General features: G+C 39.0%; 1 protein-coding gene across 3 annotated transcripts in view; it reads left to right on the plus strand.

The window, feature by feature from the left end:
- DPH6 (diphthamine biosynthesis 6) overlaps nucleotides 1-16,829 on the plus strand; it is a 175,856-nt gene that overhangs the window by 134,998 nt on the left and 24,029 nt on the right. The window contains exon 7 of one of the 3 annotated variants that reach the window (XR_002800601.2): nucleotides 13,567-13,655. The exons of the other annotated variants lie outside the window; for them this stretch is intronic. The gene's annotated coding sequence lies outside the window, so the exon portion shown is untranslated. The remainder of the gene's footprint in view (nucleotides 1-13,566; nucleotides 13,656-16,829) is intronic. 3 annotated transcript variants of the gene reach the window in all.

The following is a 16,829-nucleotide window of genomic DNA, read 5'->3' on the forward strand; positions in this document are numbered from 1 at the left end:
ATTTTAGTTGTGGGTCCTTCTAGTTGTGGCATGTGGGACGCCACTTCAGCATCGCCTGACGAACAGTTCCATGTCCGCGCCCAGGATCTGAACCAGGGAAACCCTAGGCTGCCGAAGTGGAGAGCGCAAACTTAACCACTCAGCCATAGGGCCGGCCCCTGAGAATATTTTTTAATTAAGGGAATTTTTGCATATTATAATACTTTCCCTTGCAGAAATTAATACTGTGAAAATTACAGAGAGGTTGGTGGCAGAGGTGGTGGAGAGAATATGATACCGTTGGGCAAGAGTCCTTATCATAGTTCGTTCAGATTTCATAGGCTAAGACGCAGTGTAGGACAGCAACCAGCAAGTTACTTCTGTACCCAGGAGCCCACGTGTGAACCCTGACTCTACTGCTTACCTGAAACCTTGATCTAACCAGTTTCCCATGTATAAAGTGGAAGTAATAACAATGGAATGATACATAGGGTGTTTAACTCAGTATCTGGCACATTCTAAGTGCTCAATAAATATTAGCAATGTCTGCTATTATGAGTAAAATTCGCCATTACTGAAGAATAATTCTGAAACTTTTCTGCTTTATAAAATACACTGGGTAGATTCCAGTCTCCTGTCTTGAAATGAAGGCATGCCGCAGTTTGGTTTTTTTTTTTCTCCCTGGGAATTGAGCAGGAAAAATGGCTTAGAGGTCTCAGAATGTTGTGTGCATACATTAGCTGAATCCCTCTATTTTTATTATATTACCTCTGCCCTCAGCTGTGTCTCATTTCTCCCAGGTCAGTTCCTCTGTTTCACTTCTGTTCACAGAAGAAACTTCCAGTGTTCAGCCAGGGTGGAGGAGAGTCCGTTGCCAGTCTAGAGGGAAGGGATCTAGGGATCTGACGGCTTAGTAAACAGACTGCCAATCAATCCTTTTTATTTTGGTGCCCTTTTCATTTCTCCTTCGCTTCCAGAGGTACCTGGTGTCACCAGTTCCTCACCCTGTTGCTTTAGAGGAAGGGAGTTATTCTACTGTGTACATTGGGTTGGTCCTTAGTACATCCTACCATTGGCCTAGGGCTAAATTCTACTAAATCAGTTACTTCTGTCACCTCCTGTCTTCTATTCTCCATCTAAGTGAGTTTATGCCTTTTTATGAAATACCTTCCATTAAGCTTTTAGAAGGGAGTGAGAATAGGTGCATGAATTCACTCCACGATCTGTACCAGCAATAGTTACTCCTTAATCAAGAGACTTCTTAAGATCATCTAAGTAAAAATTATCTGCTAGATGGAGGAGTGAAACCGTATTGTATAAAAAATTGTTAGCATGTAGATTTGGTTGCTTTTCCCAAGTCTGTTCACATGGAATTGGGGAATCTGACTTCTCGCCTTGAGTCAAAGGTAAGCAGATATGTATTGACTATTTAAGAAATATACCACTCTGATGGATCTTATAAGAGCTAAACAGGAAAAGTGTGATGCAGATTTCAAGCTTAAAGCTCTGTTTCAAGCTCTGTTCTGTATGAGTAAACTTGTCTTCCTTATGAGTTTGACAGAAGCACAATTTGCAATCCCAGCTACCTATCATTTAAACAAAAAGCAGAAGAGAAAGAGAATTTCACCAGAGTTGATTTGATGTGGTGGTTGAGAGAGACAGAATTTTTTTTTCTGTTGGGGAAGATTAGCCCTGAGCTAACATCTGTGCCAATCTTCCTCCATGATATATATGCAGGTCACCACCACAGCATGGCTGATGAATGGTGTAGGTCCACACCGAGGGTCTGAACCCACGAACCCAGTTCACCGAAGCAAGTACACAAAACTTAATCATTATGTCATGGGGCTGGCCCCGAGAAAGACAGAATCTTAAGCCTTGTTCTCTGCAGTGCCAACTTTATGGAAAAGAACACCTTTAACTCACCTTGAAAGTTAAGAGAAGGCAGAACATCTTTGACAGGAGATTTAGAATTTTGAACATAACAGAGTTGGAAGGATATATGGAATTTTATGGTTGAGATGTCCAAAGACTTATAAATATAAATTACAAAGTATATTAAAATGTACTCTAAGAAAGTAAAAAATATGTACCACAGGATTTCAAAGAAAAAAATTAGATGTTGTTGAGAGACTTCTGAGTAGGTTCAGAGATAAATTGACAGCCATACTGGGCTTAAAAGATAAGATTTTTGGGGCCAGCCCCATGGCCAAGTGGTTAAGTTCGCACGCTCCGCTGCAGGCGGCCCAGTGTTTCGTCACTTCAAATCCTGGGCACAGACATGGCACCGCTCATCGAGCCACGCTGAGGCAGTGTCCCACATGCCACAACTAGAAGGACCCACAACTAAGAATGTACAATTGTGTACCAGGGGGCTTTGGGAAGAAAAAAGGAAAAAAATAAAATCTTTAAAAAAGAAAGATAAGATTTTTGACTGGCTAGGTTGTTTGGAGTATGTTTTGATTTTGAGTATTGGGAGATGAAAAAGGAAGTTGAAGCCAGATAGCAAGGGACGTTGAATACTGAAGTGAGGTTTTAATTATTAAAGAATGAGAAGTAACTGAAAGTTTTAGAGGAAAGGAGTAAAATTCTAAAAGGTATGCTTTCAGTAATTTGACCTGGCAGTAATGTCCATTGATTGTTGTATTAAAAGAGAAGAGTGACGGTCCTCCATAATTAGTGGCTGTTCCAATATATGACCTTGAATGTGTCCCTCACATTTCTCTGAGTGTGTATGATAGATGAACTCTTCATTGCTGGTGTCATGTGCTACTAATTGAATTAAATAATCAGTATTTGTAAGGACTTCTTATGTGTCCAGTTTTATGCTAACTGCTATAAGCGGTACAAAATAAGTCAAAGATTGGGCATTTTCATGGAATATAGAGTCTAGCAAGTCAGGGTGAGGACTGTAATAACTTGGATCAGATAAAGCCAAACTGATATTTACTATAAATGCAACTGGGAACTAAAAGGTAGAAGATGGCCACATGATCTAGGAAAGCTGAGGACGATATCGTGGAAGGGTTAGCACTTCAACTAATTTGAAGGGTAGGTGAAGTTTACGTGGCTGGTGGCAAGAAAGTTAATCAAAATGAATGAAGATTCCTTGGTAAGAAGACACGTAGGGACAATGAAGAACTTGGTTTAAATGAAACTAAGAGCTGGTGTTGGTAGATTAATAAGAAACAGATGAGGTGGGAATGTAGGATCCAATCACAAAGGACCTTGAGAAATGGGCCAGGTGATTTGGGGTAAGAAATAATGAGATATAAAAGGCTCATGAGCAGAGATTAATATTATGAAAAGATATCTCAGAAAATTTAGTCTGGCAGCACTATTCATGGATTGAGAGTAGAAGAAATTGGAAATGAAAAAGAGTCTAAGATGCTGTTATAGGAAACAGATGTGAGGGCTTGGAGTATAAAGCTGCTGACAGTAGGAATGGAGAGATGGAACAAAATTGAAATAAAGATTTTGATGGAAAAATGAAAAGAAATTGGTGCCAAATTGCCAGAAGCTGGAAAAGAAAGAATCAAAGATTAGTCCACACATAATGATGAGGAGATTGGAAGCACATATTTTTGCAAAGGAGAGAAGAGTTGAGAAAAAAACATGATAAATTTGATCTTAAATATACTAAGTTTAAAATTATAACATAGAAACCAAAGACATATGTTTTTAAACTATGAGATTGGAGCATAATTGAGTTGTTCAGACTAAAGGCTAAGGTTTGTTATTTATCAGCACATTTTAGTGTCAGGATATGACTTTAAATTCTGGTTTTGTTTAGTTCTAAGCTGCATAACCTTTGCAAATCCATCTAGTTCTCACCCCTGGAAAAGGGAAAAAATAAAATTAGTAGCCATTTTATTGAGTGTGTATACACTCATAATGTGCTATACAGTACATTGGGCTTTTCTTTTAGACGATTTTATTCCTGAAAACAGTTCTACTACGTGGCAGGTACTGTTGTCATCTCCATTTTACAGATCAGCAATCTGAGGCTCAGTGAGCTTGCATGAGCTAAGATTGCACAGCTAGAAAGTGACAGGGCTGGATTTGAACCAAGGATTGTCTGTCTCCAAAGCTGCTGCTCTTCACCAATTATGCAGTGCTGCTTCTACTGTGCCTCCTTCCCATATGTGCCTCCCTACCGTATGTCCTTTACCAACTCTTACAGTTAAGCTGTGTATTTATTAAGTGCTTCCTAAGTGCCTTACTCTGTGCTAAGTACTTTTTATGCATTGTTTTATTTAATCATCTAACAATCCTATGAGGCTGCTACTATTAATGTTTATATTCCTCAGACGAGGAATCACTTAGACAGTGAGTTATTTTTCCAAAGTCACATAGTTAAATAGCAGAACTGCAATTTATACAGCAATTCTATCTGATTTCAGAGCCTATATTCTTTTTCATTCTTGAAAGTCATTTTGAGGATTAAATAAGATTATTATATCATTTTCTTAACTTTAAGGCATGAGGCAAATAGCCTTTGATTAGTAGTGATAGTGTTAGTATTAGCAACCTCAGAATAGCATGAAGGTGATGGTTGAAGCTGGGGAGTACATGAACTCTCCGAGGGAATAAATTGATAGAAAAGAACCTATTATGGAGAGAATCATGGGAGATATTTGTAATTTAGAACTAGCAGAAGGGAAAGGAGTCAGAAAAGCATAAAAATCGCTTAGAAAATACAGTAGCATGGAAGCCTGAGGAAAAAAATTCACAAAGATTTGAGACATCAGTGGTATCAAATGCCACATAAAATTTGAAAAGGATAGGTCATTGTACTCTCCCAGCAAACTGCTACTCGTGCTGAGATACCAGGAAACAGAACCTCCATCCCTCCAGTTTCCCAATGTAGAAAGCTGGGAATTTTCCTTGAATATCTTTTTTAACTTTCTTCTTCCCTCCATTCACCTAATCACTTATTTCAACCTCCTAAAAATCTCTCTCAAAATATCTTCCCTCTCCTCCCCATCCTCACTCTTAATTCCCCAGTTCAGAAAGTCTCACTTCCTGCCTAGATTCCTCCAGCAACTTCTCAGTTGTTTTTGCTTCTTGACTTACTTCCCTCCAGCCCATAGTCTATTGTGCAGCTGAAATGATGTTTTTAAAAGACACATGCAGTCAGGTCAGTTTTCTGCTTAAAAACTATCCATTGTGACGCCAGCAACATGGCAGAGTAAGCTGTTCTGTTTGTCTCTCCTGCTTCGAACTACATCTAAATGGACATTCGTTACTCAGCGGAGGACACCCAGCACATCAGGACACCTAAGAGACCTGTGCAGATATACATCTGAAGGTGGATGGACTACCCCTGGGGAGATGGTGGAGATAGGTGAGCACTCTCCGGCCCCCAGCAGCCATGTACATATGTGTGACTGCTGTCCTGGCTGGAGTGTCCATAGCACCAGTGTGGCACCAAGGATGGCAGCATGCCGTGGCAACCCTGCTGACAGCAACCCTGAGCCCCCATGTGATCACTTTATTATCTGATGGGAGAGCCCATGGTCCCACCACAGTCCCCAGGAGTGGCCCAGGCTTGGACCCAGTGGGGAGTCCCCACCCACCATGCATAATGGTTGGTGCAACCTAGGAGGAGACAGTGGCAAATCTGCAGGCCCAGGCAAATGAGTTCCCAACTGCTGCGAATGCTCATAATTCTGCTGCGGCCCCAAAAGGGGGAGTGCATCTTGGCAAGACTGTGAGAGCAGACAGCGGCAGCCCTGAGCCTTCATGTGATCACCTACTCATCAGGTGGGGGAGCCCACAATACTGCTGCAGTCCCAGGGAGTGGCTCTGGCTTGGACCCAGTGGGGAGGCCCTGCCCACCAAGTATAACAGCTAATGTGACCAACGAGGAGATGGTGGCAGATCTGTGGGCCTGGGTGAATGAGTTCTCGGCTGCTGTGAACACCCATAGTACCACTTCAGCCCCAACGGAGGGAGCGTGTCTGGGCAGGACCATACAAGCAGGCAGCAGCAGCCTAGAGCCCCTGCATGATCACTTTCCCATTCAGTGGGAGAGCCCTCAGGGCTGCAGCAGTCCCAAGGAGTGGCCCAGGCTTAGACAGGCACAGCTGATAGGGATCACAATGGGCTCAGAAAACACAGCTCCTGCACACCACCCCCATGGTGGCAGGTGTAATTTGTGACCAGATACTATCACATGTGAAGGCACAGATCCACCCCATCAAATAGTATGACGGAGTATATTAATACTCCAGACCAGAAGGAAAAATACAAACACCCAGAAATCAATCCTGAAGGCACAGAAATCTACAATCTGAATGAGGGAGAAATCAAAATAGCTGCCAAAAAAACCCTCAACAAGTTACAAGAGAACTCAGAAAGACAATTCAAGGAAATCAGGAACAAAATTAGTGAACAAAGGGAATTCTTCACAAAGGAGATTGAAATGATAAAGAAAAAACAATCAGAAATGTTGGAATTGAAAAACACTATGAATAAGATAAAGAAAAATCTGGAGTCCTTAAATAATGGAGCTGATTTTATGGAGAATAGAATTAGGAATTCAGAGGGTAGCAATATAGAAATTCTTCAGGTGGAGAGAGAGAACTAAGACTAAAAAGAAATGAAGAAATTCTCTGAGAAGTAGCTGACTCAATTAGGAAATACAAAATGAGGATTATAGGTATTTCAGAGGGAGAAAGGAGCAGAGAGCTTGTTCAAAGAAATAATAGCGGAGAATTTCCCAAACCTGAGCAAGGAGCTGGAGCTACAAGTAAAAGAAGTTAATGTAATTCCTAATTACGTCAATGTAAAAACACCTTCTGCAAGGCATATATTATTAAAACCAGCAAAAGTTGCAGGCTGGCCATGTGGCCAAATGGTTAAGTTCACACACTCCCACTTCAGTGGCCTGAGGTTTGCAGGTTTAGATCCTGGGCATGGACCTGCACACCATTCATCAAGCCATGCAGTGGCAACATTCCACATAGAAGAACTAGAATGACCTAAAAGTTGGATATACAACTATGTGCTAGCTTTGAGGAGATAAAAAATGAGGAACATTGGCAACAAATGTTAGCTCAGGACCAATTTTCCTCCGAAAAGAAAATTTAAGAAAAGCTGGTAAAAGTCAATGACAAAGAAAAAATATTAAGGACAGCAAGGCAGAAGAAAATAATTTACACAGGAGCCCCTACAGGCTTTCAGTGGATTTCTCATCAGAAACTTTCCAAGCTAAGAGAGAGTAGAATGATATATTCAAAGTTCTAAAAGACAGAAACTTGTAGCCAAGAATACTTTATCCAGTGAAAATATCCTTCAGATATGATGGAGAAATAAAAACTTTGCCAGATAAACAAAGGCTGATGGCATTCATCACCACAAAACGCCCCCCTACAAGATAGAATTAAGAAGGCCCTCATACCTAAAAAAAAAAAAAGAAAAAGAGAAAAAAGAGTTTACAAAGCCTTGAACAAGGAGATAATTAGGCAGACGAAATCAAAAAATTGCAACTCTCTATCAGAACAGATTAGCAAACAATTATAACATTAAAGATAAAGAGAAGGAAAATATAAAAAATAAATATCACTTCATTTTAAGAACAAACTCACAACACAAAATGGAATAAGTTGTGACAAGAATAATTTAGAAGGAGAAAAGAAAGGGATGTAATCTGCTTAGACTAAGGGAATAAGAGGCTGTCAGAAACTGGACTATCTCATCTATGAGATATTATATACAATCCTCACAGTAACCACTAAACAAAAAATCAGAACGGAGACCCAAGTGATAAATAAGGAAAAACCATCATAGAAAACCACCAAACTGAATTACAAAATACACAGGAAAAGAAACAAGGGAAATACAGAACAACCATAAAACGTGATAAAATGGCAACATTAAGCCCTCATATATAAATGATCACTCTAAATGTAAATGAATTGAATTCCCCAATCAAAAGACACAGAGTGGCTGAATGGGTTAAAAAACAAGATCCAACAATATGCTGCCTCCAGGAAACGCTTGTCAGCTTTACAGACAAACACAGGCTCAGAGTGAAGGGATGGAAGACAATACTCCAAGCTAATGGCAAACAAAAAAAGCAGGTGTTGACATACTTATATCAGACAAAGTAGACCTCAAGAAAAAAAGGCAATGAGAGGCAAAGAAGGACAGTATGTAATGATAAAAGGGACACTCCCATCAAGAGGACATAACGCTTATAAAATATATATGCGCCTAACACAGGAACAGCAAAGTACGTACAGCAACTATTAATTGATCTAAAAGGAGATATTAACAGCAACACAGTAATAGTAGGGGACCTTAACACCCCACTTTCTTTTTTTTCTTTTTTCTTTTTCTTATTGCACTAACATTGGATTATAACATTATAAAGCTTTCAGATGTACATCGTAATATATTTCAAATTCTGTGTAGATTACATCATGTTCACCACACAAAAATTAATTGTAGTCCATCACCTCACATGTGAGCCAAATCACCCCTTTTGCTGTTCCCGCTCCCCCCTTGCCCTATGGTAACCACCAGTCCAATCTCCATTGCTGTGTGTTTCTTTGTCATTGTTTTTATCTTCTACTTATGAATGAGATCATACAGTATTTGACTTTCTCCCTTTGACTTATTTCACTCAGCATAATATCCTCAAGGACCATTCATGTTGTCACAAATGGCTGGATTTCATCATTTCTTATGACTGAGTAGTATTCCATTGTGCATATATACCACATCTTCTTTATCCATTTGTCCCTTGATGGGCACCTAGGTTGCTTCCAAGTCTTACCTATTGTGAATAATGCTGCAGTGAACATAGGATTGCATGTATCTTTATGCATTTGTGTTTTCATGTTCTTTGGATAAATACTCAGTGGATAACTGGATCATATGGTAGATCTATTCTTGATTTTCTGAGGATACTCCATACTGTTTTCCATGGTGGCTGCACCAGTTTGCACTGCCACCAGCAGTGTACCAGGGTTCCCTTCTCTCTGCATCCTCTCCAACACTTATTGTTTCCTGTCTTGTTAATTATAGCCATTCTGACTGGAGTGAGGTGATATGTCATTATAGTTTTGATTTGCATTTCCCTGATAGCTAATGATGTTGAGCATCTTTTCATATGCCTGTTGGCCATCTGTGTATCTTCTTTGGAGAAATCTCTGTTCAGCTCTTTTGCCCATTTTTTAATTGGGTTGTTGATTTTTTTGTTGTTGAGATGTATGAGTTCTTTGTATATTTTGGATATTAACCCTTTATCTGATGTATAGTTTGCAAATATCTTCTCCCAGTTGTTAGGTTGTCTTTTTGTTTTGTTGATGATTTCTTTTGCTGTGCAGAAGCTTTTTAGTTTGATGTAGTCCCATTTGTTCATTTTTTCTTTTGTTTCCCTTGCACTGTCAGTCTTGGTACTTGAAAATATGCTACTAAGACCAATGTCAGAGAGTGTACTGCCTATGTTTTCTTCTAGAAATTTCATGATTCCGGGTCTTACATTCAAGTCTTTAATCCATTTTGAGTTGATTTTTGTGAAAGATGCAAGCTAATAGTCTATTTTCATTCTTTTGCATGCCACTGTCCAGTTTTCCCAACACTATTTATTGAAGAGACTCTCCTGTCTCCATTGTATGGTCTTGGCTCCGTTGTCAAATATTAGCTGTCCATAAATATGTGGGTTTGTTTCTGGGCTCTTGATTCTGTTCCGTTGATCTGTGTGTCTGGTTTTGTGCCAGAACATGCTGTTTTGGTTACTATGGCTTTGCAATATATTGTGAAATCAGGGGGTGTGATACCTCCAGCTTTGTTCTTTTTTCTCAAGAATCCTTTGACTATTCAGGGTCTTTTGTTTTTCTGTATAAATTTTAGGATTCTTTGTTCAATTTCTGTGAAAAATGTTGTTGAAACTTTGAGAGGGATTTCATTGAATCTATAGATTGCTTTAGGAAGTACGGACATTTTAACTATATTAATTCTTCCAATCCAAGAGCACGGAATATCTTTCCATTTCTTTGTGTCTTCTTCGATTTCTTTCAACAATGTTTTATAGTTTTCAGTGTATAGACCTCTCACCTCTTTGCTTAAGTTTATTCCTAGGTATTTTATTTCTTTAGTTGCAATTGTAAATGGGATTGTATTTTTAATTTCTCTTTCTGCTACTTCATTGTTAGTGTACCAAAATGCAACTGATTTTTGTATGTTGATTTTGTATCCTGCGACTGACTGTATTCATTTATTGTTTCTAAAAGTTTTTTAGTGGATTCTTTAGGGTTTTGTATATGTAAAATCATGTCGTCTGCAAAGAGTGACAGTTTCACTTCTTTTTCAATATAGATCCATTTTATTTCTTTTCCTTGCCTAATTGCTCTGGCTAGGGCTTCCAATACTATGTTAAATAAGAGTGGTGACAGTGGGCATCCTTGTCCGGTTCCTGTTGTTAGAGGGATAGCTTTCAGTTTTTCTCCATTGAGAGTGATATTTGCTGTGGGGTTGTCATATATGGCCTTTATTATGTTGAGGTATTTTCCTTCTATACCCATTTTATTTAAAGTTTTTATCATAAATGGGTGCCGTATCTTGTCAAATGCTTTTTCTGCATCTATTGAGATGATCATCTGATTTTTATTCTTTGGTTTGTGAATGTGGTGTATCGCATTGATAGATTGCAGATGTTGAACCATCCCTGCATCCCTGGATTGAAACTCACTTGATCATGATGTATGATCTTTTTAATGTATTGTTGTATTCGATTTGCTAGTATTTTGTTGAGGATTTTTGCATCGATGTTCCTCAGTGATATTGCCCTGTAATTTTCTTTTTTGTGTTGTTCTTGTCTGGTTTTGGTATCAGGATAATGTTTGCTTCACAAAATGAGTTAGGAAGCCTCCCCTCCTCTTCAATTTTTTGGAAGAGTTTGAGAATGATAGATAGTAAGTCTTCTTTGAATGTTTGGTTGGATTCACCAGGGAAGCCATCTTGTCCTGGACATTTATTTTTTGGGAGGTTTTTGATTGCTGTTTCAATCTCCTTACTGGTGATTGGTCTATTCAAATTCTCTACTTCTTCTTGGTCCAGTTTTGGATGGTTATATGTTTCTAAGGATTTATCCATTTCTTCTAGATTATCCAAGTTGTTGGCGTACAGTTTTTCATAGTATTCTCTTATTATCTTTTGTATTTCTGAGGTGTCCATTGTAATCTCTCCTCTTTCATTTCTGATTTTATTTATTTGAACCTTCTCTCTTTTTTTCTTGGTGAGTTTAGCTAAGGGCTTGACAATTTTGTTTGTCTTTTCAAAGAACCAGCTCTTGGTTTCATTAATTTTTTCTGTTGTTTTTTAGTCCCTATTTCGTTTATTTCTGCTCTGATTTTTATTATTTCCTTCCTTCTGCTGATTTAGGGCTTTGTTTGTTCTTCTTTTTCCAGTATCTTTAGATGCGCTTTTAGATTGTTTATTTGGGAGTTTTCTCCTTTGTTGAGGTAAGCCTGAATTGCAATAAACTTCACTCTTAGAACTGCTTTTGCTGTATGCCATAGATTTTGGCATGTTGTATTTTCATTTTCATTTGTCTCCAGGAGTTTTTTGATTTCTCCACCGACCTAGTCATTGTTCAGTAGCATTTTGTTTAATCTCCACATTTTTGTGCCTTTTCTGATTTTCTGCCTGTATTTGATTTCTAGTTTCATACCTATGAGGTCAGAAAAGATGCATGGTATTATTTTGATCTTCTTAAATTTATTGAGACTTGTTTTGAGGCCAGTATGTGATCAGTCCTGGAGAATGTTCCATGTGCATTTGAAAAGAATGTGTATTCTGTGGTTTTTGGATGGAATCTTTTATGTATATCCACTAAGTCCATCTGGTCAAATGTGTCATTTAAAGCCAATGTTTCCTTATTGTTCTTCTCTTTGGATGATCTATCCATTAGTGTAAGTGGAGTGTTGAAGTCCCCTACTATTATTGTGTTACTGTCTATTTCTCCTTTTTGTTTGTTAATAATTGCTTTATATATTTAGGTGTTCCTATGTTGGGTGCATAGAAATTTACAAGTGTTATATCTTCTTGTTGGATTGTTGCCTTTATCATTATGTAGTGCCCTTCTTTGTCTCTTGTTACAGTTCTTGTTTTAAAGTTTGTTTTCTCTGATATGAGTATTGCTACCCCTACTTTCTTTTCTTTCCATTTGCATGGAATATCTTTTTCCATCATTTCACTTTCAGTTTGTGAGTGTCTTTAGGTCTGAAGTGTGTCTCTTGTATGCAGCATATATATGGGTCTTGTTTTTTTATCCAATTGTCTACCCTCTGCCTTTTGATTGTAGCATTTAAACCATTGACATTTAAGTAGCTATTGGTAAATATGTATTTATTGCCATTTTATTACTTTTTTTCTGGTTGTTTTAGTAGTTCTCTGTTCCTTTCTTTTTCTCTTGCTCTCTTCCCTTGTAATTGGATGGCTTTCTTTAATAATATGTTTGATTTCTTTTGTCTTACTTATTTGCTTATTTATTATAGGTGTCTGATTTGTGATTACCATGAGGATCCTATATAATATTCTATGTATATAACAGTCTATATTGAGTTGATGACTCTTTAGCTTGACCTCTTTCTAAAAGCTCTACTTTTTCACTCCCCTCCTCCCACATTTTATGTTATTGAAGTCATCTTTAATCTCTTGTTTTGTGTCTGTCCTTTACCCTCTTGCCATTGAAATATGTAATTTTAGTACTTTTGTCTTTTAACTTTCATATTATCTTCACAGATGGTTGATCTGCTACCTTTAGTATATTTTTACCTTTACAAGTGGTTTTATTGCCTGGTTTTTTAGGTGGGTTTTTTAAATAATTTTTTATCCCTATTTGTGTCATCACTTTCCCACTTAAATAAAGTCCCTTGAGCATTTCTTGTAGAAATGGTTTCTTGGTGATAAACTCATTTAATTTTTGCTTGTCTGGGAAGCTCTTTATCTGTCCTTCCATTCTGAATGACAACCTTGATGGATAGAGTATTCTTGGCTGTAGGTTTTTTTCCTTTTAGCACTTTAAATATGTAATGCTATTTTCTTCTCGCCTGTAGGTGTTCAGCTGAGAAGTCCACTGATAGCCTATGGGCTTTCCTTTGTATGTCACTTGTTGCCTTTCTCTTGCCACTTTTAGGATTCTCTCTTTATCTTTAATTTTGGACATTTTAATTATAATGTGTCTTGGTGTGGGCCTCTTTGGGCTTCTCTTGTTTGGAGCTCTCTGTGCTTCCTGTACTTGGATGTCTGTTTCCCTTCCTAAGTTAGGAAAATTTTCATCTATCATTTCTTCAAATAAATTTTCTGCCCCTTTGTCTCTCTCTTCTCTTTCTTGGACACCTATAATATGAATCTTTGTGTGCTTGATATTGTCCCAGAATAGCCTTAGACTGTTCTCATTCTAATTCTTTTTTCTTTTTCCTGTTAAGCTTGGTTGATTTCCTCTAGTCTTTCGTCTAGCTTGCTGATCCATTCTTCTGTATCATCTACTCTGCTATTAAGTCCCTCTAATGAATTTTTCACCTCCAGTATTGTATTCTTCATTTCTGATTGGTTCTTTTTTATATTTTCCAGTTCTTTGTGGATGAGTTCACTGTGTTCATCCAGTCTTCTCCCAATGTCAGTGAGCATTCTTATGAGTTTTTGTTTAAACTCTTTGTTGGGTAAGTCACTTATTTCTGTTTCATTTAGTTCTTTTTCTGGTGTTTTTCCTGTTCCCTTGCTTGGAATGTATTCTTTTGCCTCCTCATTATGCCTCTTTCTCTGTGCTTTTATCTATTAGGTGAGTTGCCTATGTCTCCTGATCTTGGAGAAGTGGCCTTATGTAAGAGATACCTTTTGAGGCCAAGCATAGTGCTTTCCTCTTGCCACCAGTCCAAATGATCCAAGAATGACCCCTGTGTGGGCTACTTATGTCCTTCTGCTGTGGCAAGGTTGCTCTTAATGCATGTACCTAGGGAATCTAGTCTTACCTTCCCTGGCCAGCTGTTTGTAAGTCCAGTTTGTGAATCCTCAGCATCATTGGCTACAAGGTCTAACAGCACACTCTTGTTGCAGTTTTCCTGTTAATTGGGTAGCTTACCCAGTGTAGCTGGTTGCTAGGTTCAGGGGCTTACAGTTGCTGTAGGCCTCTGGCCTACAAGGCTGTTGTCAGTTCGACTAGGAGTGCAGCTGAGTGGGGCTGGCCCTAGGCACTGGAGCACTCATTTGTTTCAGGTTTTGGAAGGTGAAGCTGATCCTTTTTATGGCTATTTGTGAAGCACAGGTCTTCTGCCACTGAAAAGCCTCACCCCCCACAGGACCACACACACCATCAACACAGTCCTGGTGCATGCACACTTCCCAATCCCCTAGAGCGTACTCTGATGCCACACTGCAGTGGCCCCCACCTCTCCACCAGTGCCCCCCACAGTTCACCTTGTCCTCACAGAGGCCCTGCCCCACAGAGGTGGACACACTCACCTTCCTGTAGAGGATCAAGGCACCCAGTCAGTGCTGGCGAACAAGTAGCCTGAGGGCTTGTTGTTGGGTGGGGCTGGTCCCAAGGCGGGCTGCCTGCCCTGGCTGAACTGGATTAAATCAACGCCCTTGTGGTTGTGGCAGACTCCTGGGCTAACAGGCCAGGGGAAGAATTTCAATGGCGTCTGCTGGGGTCTGTGTCAGCACACCTGGACTAGGTCACAGTAATGGCCACCACCAATGTTTCAGTCTCTGGAGAGGTCCCTTCTCTTATCGAGATGCACCCAGAGCCCACCAGGTGAGTCTCTTTTCACCAAAGGACTGTCAGTCTTCTCTCTCATGATTTTACATTGCTGAGACAGGTGAGTTTGTGCATGGGCCCATTAAGACCTGGGTCTTTTCAGCTTTTTTCCAGTAGCTTTTCTGGAGGTATTGTGCACTGCAGTTAATAACCAGCGAAGCCAGATAGTAAGACCCTCATCTCAGTTGCACTGAGTCTGAAGAATGCTTATAGCAGTATCAGTCCCCCACTCTGGACCTCACTCCTCCAGGGCGGGCTGTATACCTTAGGGTGGCTCCTGCCTGGCCAGCTGAGAAACTCTGCTGCTCCTGAAGGTGGCTGTTTTTCTCTCCAGAAGAAATTTCTGCCTCTTCTGCCTTAGTCAGGAAGTCCCTTGTTATGAGGGTTCTTTTTATCCAGTTTTCAGTTTTCCAGCCAGGGTAATTTTTCCAAAAATAGTTGTAACCTGGTTGTGTTCATGGGAGGAGATGAGTTCAGAGTCTGCTAATGCTGCCATCTTGACGAGATCCCCCACATCCCACTTTCATCAATGGCTAGATCAACCAGACAGAAAGTCAACAAGGAAATAGTGGAACTAAATGAAAAACTAGACCAGATGGACTTAATAGATCTGTATAGAACACTCCATCCAAAATCAGCAGAATACGCATTCTTCTCAAGTGCACATGAGACATTCTCAAAGACAGACCATATGTTGGGAAACAAGGCAAGCCTCAATAAACTTAAGAAGATTGAAATCATATCAAACATCTTTTCTAACCATAATGCTATGAAACTAGAAATCAACTGCAAGAAAAAAGCTGATAAAGTCACAAACATGTGGAGACTAAAGAGCATGCTACTGAACAATCAATGGATCATTGAAGAAATTAAGGATAAATCAAAAACTGTCTGGAGACAAATGAAAACACACCATACAAATTCATTTGAGATGCAGCAAAAATGGTCCTAAGAGTGAAATTCATTACAATACAGGCTCACCTTGAGAACCAAAAAAATCTCAAATAAACCATCTCAAATTTCCCCTAACAGAATTAGAAAAAGAAGAACAAAGCCCAAAGTCAGCAGGAGGGAAATAATAAGAATTACCACAGAAATAAATTAAATTGAAACAAACAAACAAAAAAAACAGTAGAAAGGATCAATGAAACAAAGAGCTGGTTCTTAAGGAGATAAACAGAATTGACAAAAACCTTATCCAGGCTCACGAAGAAAAAAAAGAGAGAATCCTCAAATAAATAAAATTATAAATGAAGGAGGAGAAATTACAGTGGGTACCACAGAAGTACGAAGGATTATAAGAGAATACTAAGAAAAATTATGTGCCAACAAATTGGACAATCTGGAAGAAATGGATAAATTCCTAGATTCATACAACCTCCCAAAACTGAACAAAGAAGAAATAGAGAATCTGAATAGATCATTCATAAGTAAAGAGATTGAAATGGTAATCAAAACCCTCCCAAAAAATAAAAGTCCAGGACCAGATGGCTTCTCTGGAGAATTCTGCCAAACATTCAAAGAAGATTTAGTACCTCTCCTTCTCAAACTATTCCAAAAATTTGAAGAAGACAGAACACTTCCTAATACATTTTACAAGGCCAGCATCACCCTGATCCCAAAACCAGACAAGGAGAAAACAAGGAAAATTACAGGACAATGTCGCTGATGAACATAGATGCAAAAATTCTCAACAAAATATTGGCAAACTGAATACAGCAATACATCAAAAGGATCACATACCTAATGGTTCAACACCCACAAATCAATCAGTGTGATAAACCACAGTAACAAAATGGAATTAAAACCATGTGATCATCTCAATACATGCTGAGAAAACATTTGACAAGATCCGACATCGATTTATGACAAAAATTCTCCATAAAATGGGTGTAGGAGGAAAGTACCTCAATATAGTAAAGGCTATATATGACAAACACACAGTTACCATCATACTCAACAGGGAAAAACTGAAAGCCATCCCTCTGAGAACAGGAGCAAGACAAGGGTGCCCACTCTCACCACTCTTACTCAACATAGTACTGGAGATTTTGGCCAGAGCAATTAGGCAAGAAAA

The sequence above is a fragment of the Equus caballus genome, chromosome 1 (genome assembly GCF_041296265.1).
Source record: "Equus caballus isolate H_3958 breed thoroughbred chromosome 1, TB-T2T, whole genome shotgun sequence".
Lineage (NCBI taxonomy): Eukaryota > Metazoa > Chordata > Mammalia > Perissodactyla > Equidae > Equus > Equus caballus.